This window comes from Marmota flaviventris, chromosome 2, assembly GCF_047511675.1.
Source record: "Marmota flaviventris isolate mMarFla1 chromosome 2, mMarFla1.hap1, whole genome shotgun sequence".
Taxonomy (NCBI): Eukaryota; Metazoa; Chordata; class Mammalia; order Rodentia; family Sciuridae; genus Marmota; species Marmota flaviventris.
The window spans coordinates 160,964,459-160,971,887 of record NC_092499.1 but is presented as its reverse complement, the minus strand read 5'-3'; the positions used below and the strand labels follow the sequence as shown (position 1 = coordinate 160,971,887).

At 46.8% G+C, this 7,429-nt stretch overlaps 1 long non-coding RNA gene across 1 annotated transcript; it reads left to right on the top strand.

The window, feature by feature from the left end:
• The first annotated feature begins 1,715 nt into the window (after positions 1-1,715).
• On the top strand, positions 1,716-7,429 carry LOC139704582 (uncharacterized). Its single transcript, XR_011706457.1, has 3 exons — positions 1,716-1,767; positions 3,061-3,229; positions 7,383-7,429. It is a non-coding gene; the product is annotated as an uncharacterized lncRNA (long non-coding RNA).

Sequence of the window (7,429 nt, the reverse complement as noted above, 5' to 3'; positions counted from 1 at the left end):
AGAAATTCATCAGAAACAAATGTGGAATTCTCTAACTCCTGCTATCATCTACATTTGGGTTAGGCCAGCTACTACTGTATAATAAACTATCCTAAAACTTAGTGGTTTAAAATAACAACAGTTTACTATTACCCCCTACATCTGTGAGTGATCTGAAAGGTTCTGTTGATCTGGGCTGGGCTCAGCTATCCTCAGCTGGACTCTCCCCATGCATCTAGAGGCAGCTACCAGCTTGGCTAGGACTAGCTGGTCCAGGGTCGTCTGGGCTGGGATGGCTCCTTTTCGATTTGTATTCTCATCCCATCAGTCTAGTCCAGGCTTGCCCACATCCCAGCTGGGCAGGTATCCAAGGGAGCACAAGGAAACATGCTGGGCCTCTTGAGGCACAGGCTTGATTCTACTTATCAAGTCACAGACTGGTGTGGATTCAAGAGGTGAGGAAATAGACTCCATTTCTTTTTTTTTTTTTTTTTTTAATTTTTTTAACATTTATTTTTTAGTTGTCAGCAGACACAACATCTTTGTTTGTATGTGGTGCTGAGGATCGAACCCAGGTTGCATGCATGTCAAGCGAGCGCTCTACCGCTTGAGCCACACATCCCCAGCCCTAGACTCCATTTCTTGATGGGAGGAGCAGCAGTCACAATATAAAGGGGTAGGATATGCAGAAGGGGATAAATATGGCCATTTTTGCTAGCAAGTAACCACAGGAAGCATTTGCCCTCTAGGACAGATTCAACTTGGAAGCTACCCTGGAAAAAGTTCCATGAAAATTCTTCTGCAAAGTCATGGCCATGTGGAAGTTACATGGCAAGAACACTCCCATACATACATCCCTCAGAATATGAAGGGGATTAGTTCCAGGACACCCCACACATTCCAAAATCCTTATATAAAACGGTACAGTATTTGCATATAAACTACACATACCCTCCCATCTACTTTAAACCATTTCTAGATGACTTACAACACTTAATACAATGCAAATGCTACATAAAAAGTTGTCATGGTTTATGGAACAATGACAAGAAAAAAATCTGTGCATATTCAGTATAGATGTAAATTTCATTTTCAATCCACAGATGTGCAACCCGTGGATACAGTCGACTGTACATTTAGATGTCTGACCATGGTAGATGCAGCAGTCAGGACCCCATCAGAAAAACAAACCCAGGTCAAGGAGTTCAGCAATTAATTAATACAGTAAACTAGTGACAAAGACGATGGAAGAGCTGAAAACCTAAACAGGAAGACTTAGCGAACCAAGGATTAGCAGCCACAAGAAACTGCTACTTCCCTAAGACTGGAGGGACAAAAGAAAGGAAGGTACGTTAAGAAGCTGGAACCAGGGAGGAGCCAGGGTGACCGGACTGCCGAGACATCATCACCTGAGCTGACCTGGCTGGAGAAGTACCCTGGCTTTTCCCTCCCTCCCAGCGCTCATCTCCTGCCAGTGCCTCCCATTGGCTGAACCAACCAGGAAGGCGGCGTGCAAGGGATCCTGGGAAATGTAGTCTGAAGAGCTCAGTCCCGGTAACCCAGCAGAGTGAGAGGGAGAGATCCAGGGGAACAGGAAATGACAGGCGACTGGCCTCGGCTGGGCAGTGGGAATGAGAAGGTGTTCCACCCCTGCCTAAAGGCCGGAGATTGTCTCAGCTGACGTCTTTGAGTATTTGATCCATACAGCAATAGAGGGGTGAGAAACAAGGGGAGAAGTCTCTGCCACCCTGTTCCCAGGAGGAGAGGAGGGCAGGAGAGCGACTATAGGTGAGAAAATGACTTGTGATCTGGATAGCACGGATGGCTAGATTCCCAACACTTGACCTTCCCAGAACAGCGGTTCTCAAGTGTCCCTGCCCGCTGAAGCTGAGAAATAAACTTCTCATTAGCCTGGGTGAACATCGAACATTGTGGGGAAATTACAATAGCAGCAGCTACCGTTGGGTAAACATCTACTGGTTTAGGCACCAAGCTTCGAGGTTTAGGTGGATTTTCATTTTATACTTTTAAAAATCCTCTGAGATAAGCATCAAAGGCATTCCAATAAGACTCAGAAAAAAATTACTATAGGAAAGAAGTGAGCCCCAGGTGTCCACATATAACTGAATGTTATATGAATACAAAATCCTGAAACTGAAAAATGAAAACATCCTAAAAGGTCTGAGGTGTAGTGCGGCTGCTTGGAGCCAAATGAGACCTTTGGACCAACATAATTTGTTATAAGTAGATTTAAAAAAACAACAACAAACAAACAGACTTCTGTGTGCGTTCCATGTAATGCATTATGTAGCATCATTATCTGTGTTTTCAATCAATATTTATAGGAATTAAACATTATAAAATTTTCACATGACATTATGTTTTAGAGGAAGAAACGTAAGATCAGATAGGTGGAGAATCTGCCCAGGATCACACAACTTGTCAATAAGATATACCTCAGTGATGGAATGACTAATGTTGGATGTGTATGTTCCAATGGTGTCCTAAGATCAAATGTCTTTGGGAGTCATTAGAGTGTGATGTCACCACTTCATGTCACACAATGGGTGCATTGTGATAGATCCAAGTCAGTATACATACACACCTCCAGTGGTAAGAGTTCACAGATTAATGTTAGAAGCTGGTCTGGCTGTCTTTGGCTTTCCCCCTTTAAACTAGTAAAAATACCATATCATGAAGGGATTGTGGAGCTCTCTAGTCCAGCCCCATACCATATGTAGTCCCAGAGGGGTTGGGTGACTTGCCCAAGGTCACACAGCTGGATAAAAGAAAACCACACAACACCCCAGGTGCAGCAGCAAATCTGTGTCTGCTTCCTCTCTGCTTCTCTAGAATGCCTCTTTGCCACTACAGAGTTTCAGGAGTTCAAGCCTCTTCGGCAGAAGAGGTTGGGTTTGGTTTTTCTCAAGCTCCTTAACAGGTTACAGGTGAGATTTTACTCTGGAACTGAAAGTAGAAATTTATTTCGTTTGGTAGAAGACATGGTTGTCTCACCCCAATAAATTAGGATCTTCTTGTCCCACCAAAAATAAATAAATAAATTAAATAATTATTTTACAGGGCTTGAAAGAATAACAAAGAAAAAACAGGCATGTGAGTTTTCTGATCCTGGATGGACGTTTTCCAGAAAAGGAAACTAGATCTTCATTGATCCATAGGAAGAAGGAAGCTCTCAGCCCCGTGATGTCGTGGCACAAAGTCAGAGGCTTGGAGACCTCAACTCACTCAGGTGTGCAGCCAGACTCCTTGTCTCTTGTCCAACTCTCCCATCAGTGTGTCAGTAAAGTCGCTCTTCTGGGTTCCTAGAGGCTATGTATAGGGCTGGTAAGACTCTACCATAACTCATATACTTGGACAGGACGGGGGTGATAATGTGGACCTCTGGCATCCTGGTTATAGTTGAGGGGCAACAGGGAGCAAGGGGCAATCTCATCCAGAAATGGACAATGGATAATCCAGACAAATACAAAGCTCTTTTAGAGGCAATCATGGTATATCAGTTAGCCTCTGCGGTGGCATAACAAACCACTCCAAAATTTAGAGGCTAGATTTATTTAACTCTTTATTTAGCTCATGATTCCTCGAATTAGCAATTTGAGTTGGGCTCAGCTGGGTGAGGCTTTTGGTCCCGGCAAGATCACTCCCAGATCTTTGGCCTGCTGCTGGATTTGCTGGGTCTGGCTGATCTAGGGTGGCTCATCTTAGCTGGTGAGCCTCTACTCCATGTGGTCTCTCGTTCTTAGCAGGACAGCCTGGCCTTTACACCTTGTAGTTGTAGGATCCCAAAACAAGCAGAAGTCACTGCCATCATATTCCAATGGCTAAAACACACCATAAGGTCAGTCCTGACTGAAGGACTGGAAATAATCCCCAGCTCTTGATGGGAGAGACTACAAAGTCATGTTGCTAAGAAGCATAAATATAGAGAGGGGAGAAGGATCGTCACCAGGTTTGCAAGTGATCTTCCCTGAGATCCATTCTAACTCTTCTAGGAACAAAGTAAGAGCTTCAGAAAAAGAAAAAAAAAAAATGAACAGTCCATCCAAGTAAGGTTTTGTGGCAGTAGCTTGCTGCATACCTACTATGCTCAAACCTTAAGCAGCCACAGTGGGTAGACCCATAAGCAGTGGCAAGCCAGAGCCTCCTAGCACTGCCTCATGAGAGCCAGCTGTTAGATATTCAGCAATTTCATGAGTTGGTTGCTAAACCATCATAGCTTGAAAGTGACCACGGTGGGAATATTTACACCCTGGGGCTGGGCAAGCACTGCAAAACAGGTGCTTCTTCTCCCAGAGAGCTGGTTACCAGCACCCCACTGCCTGTAGGCCAGACAAACACTACCTTCTCCAATCTAGTAAGACAAACAGGCAGACAAGAACGATTGCAAAGCAGCAATCAGACAAGATAACTTTAATATATGAAGTAAACTGAGGGCCTGAAAATTTTGAAGACAAAAGAATTCATAGTTCCCAGGAGGTAGAAATTAGGGACGGCATCAAGGAGAAGGGGGTCTTTGTAGCTGGGCTTTGAAGGAAAAATAAGGATTGCCATGACCAGAGAGAGGTACAGCTAACGCTGGAGGGAACAGCACAGAGTCAGAGGCACCTTCTGAGAGCAGCAGCCAGCCTGGCAGGAACGGCTGTGACTGCAGGTATTTTGTTTAGTATCAGTTTGACTTTAAATGACAGAAAACCCCCAATAACAGTGACTTAAAAGAGTCAGCTTGTTTTTTTTTTTTTTTTTTGGAGGGAGGGGTGGGGTGTTTGATTGATTTGTATCCAGAGCCCTGCATCCATGTGCTAACCAGGCCCGATCCTGCTTGGCTTCGAGATCAGGCACACATAGAGTGGTGTGGCCACGACAGCAAGTCCAGCTTCATCCTCTCCCCACAAGAAATCCTGGAAAATACCCGGGCTATCACAGGTGTGGTGGCTCTGCCCTCTACCTTCTACCCAGCCTTCATATCATCCCTTGCTCTAGAATCTAGAGAACAGGTGCATGATCTTGTCTCCTTCTGGGGTACAGCAGCCCCAAAGTTGACACCTAGCTCCCCAACTCTCTGTGTGAGCTTGAACAAATTGCGTAATCTTTGGGAATCATGGTTTCCCACATAGGAAAATGGAGCAAAGTAACTCTCAGGCTTTAGGGAACGATCCTATGCAGAATTTGACCCTAGATAGGCAATCAGGGGAAATGGGGTGATGGGGTAGTGTGTGTGTGTGCGCACGCACATGCGTGTGCACACACACACACACACACACAAGGTGAGCACCTGCTTCACATGGGAGGTGAAAGAGATTCTTTCCAAGCCCTGGCCAAAGCCCCTCTCAGCCTCCATTTGTCTGCTCTGAGAAAGCTGCTCTATGACAGCTTTGGTGGAAAGGGGGCCCAGGGAGCCTAATCCTTGTGGAATTTGATTCTACGTGGGCAGCTGTGACTACTGGACCTTGACCACTTCAGACCAACTTTGCTGATGTAGCCATGTCAAACACAGAGTCCGTGGAGGTAACTGTCCCAGCTCCCAGCCTGCCCACCCCCCACACCCACAGCTGGGACGAGGCAGTCACACCTGCCTGGAAAGGGCCGCTTTGGGAAGTGATGCCCATCCGTCCAGAATCAAGGGGCAGTGCTGTTGCAGCTGGGGAAGGGGTGAGGACAGGAAGTTCACTGGGTCAGAGTTCCAAGCAAATATTTAGCAGATCAATGTTCAAGGCTGACCTTGAGTGTTCATCCCTGGGTCATCAGGAAGTGGCTTCCTGCCACTCTCACCCGCATCTCCCCTTCTCTGCAGCCATCAGGGACAGGACTTTCCTGGCTGGGGTTAGGGGCCCATTTATCCTACTAGCCCCTGGCCTAGAGCTGCCTGGCTTGCCCTCTAACCCTGGGTAGTCCTAAGACTCAAGATTTTTCCCCAGAGAAAGCATCAAGAAGAAGCCAGGCCAGGCACAGTGGTGCACACCTGTAATCCCAGCAGTTCAGGAGGCCGAGGCAGGAGGATCGTGAGTTCAAAGCCAGCCTCAGCAACTTATGGAGGCCCTAAACAACTTAGTGAGACCTTGTCTCTAAATACAATCTAAAAAAGGGCTGGGGATGTGACTCAGTGATTAAGCGCCCCTGAGTTCAATCCCCAGTACCAAAAAAAGAAAAAGAAGCAGCAGCCAGCCTCCATGTAGGGGAGTTTCTGGCTTTGTGAAGTCCCCTCCCGGTGAAAGACTACCTCCTTGGTTGTCTCCCCTCAACCACGCTGGGCACACATCATGCCCCCATCCATGCTGAAGACATCTCTTTCCCAGGTTCCTGTGTCAGAGAGCCTTAGAGGGAAGTGGGGGGTTGGACCCTAGCTCCACTGTGTCTAGAGAGGGAACTTCCCCTTCTGAGAAAGCAGCCACTGTTGCCCAGAGCCGAGAGCGAAACAGCACCTCTCTGAGCACTTTGTTCCACTTGCCGGAGGGCTAAAAATATACTGGCACTGCCAAACGCCATCCTCTAGAGCCCAGGGGAGCTGGCAGAGTAGAATAGTTATCCTAGCACCTGGCACTATTAAAAGGAGCAGGCAGAATTAGCCAGGCTTCTAGGTGCCTCCTGCACACTTTGTCCCCAAAGACACTGCATTTTGTCTGTTCTTCTTGCAGTGGGCTGGGTTTCCCTGCACCCTTGCCCACCCTGCTTCCTCTCTCTTTCCCCAGGCTGGACCCCATTCACCCCTAGTGGGAGCCTGGGGCATCTGTGTAAATGTGCATTTACAGTTGTCAAATGGCAGCTCTGCTGCAAAACACAGCGGGAGCTTCCAATTCCTCCAGCAAAGCCACAATTAGCAGCAGGCTAAAAACGAACATCCCCGTAGTGGGCCATAACCCAGTGGCTTACATTCAACAAACTGGCATCCACACCCTGTTTCAATCAGTCTTTCCAGGACCCCAAGCCTCTTTGAGAGTTTGTTGGAAACTATGCTCCCAGAAAAAAAAAATTGTTCCTGAGCCACATTCACCCGGCAATTTTAAGGAATTTGTGGATACCAGCAACCCCACCAAAGACAACACACCACACTCTGGAAATCAGGCACTGAACTAGATCCTGAGATGGAAAGATGAATAAGGAAGGGACTAGGATTGGGGGTGCAGCTCAGTGGTAGAGCACTTGTGTAGCATGCACGAGGCCCTGAGTTCCATCCTCAGCACCCCAAATATAAATATGCATATGAGAGAGACTGTGATGCAAATAATACCATGAGTGGAGGAGAGGTGGGGACCATGGATTAGGGGTTGGGAGGGTGGTTATATGGCATATAGGGAAAAGGGGACATTTTGATGGGATTTTAAAGGAGAAACAAAGAAAAGGTAAGGTTGGAGACCTTGTGTACATAGAATTTGTGTTCACAGCAGGGCATGAAGAAGAAAACTCATTCAGAAGCAGGGGCAGTCTGACGAAG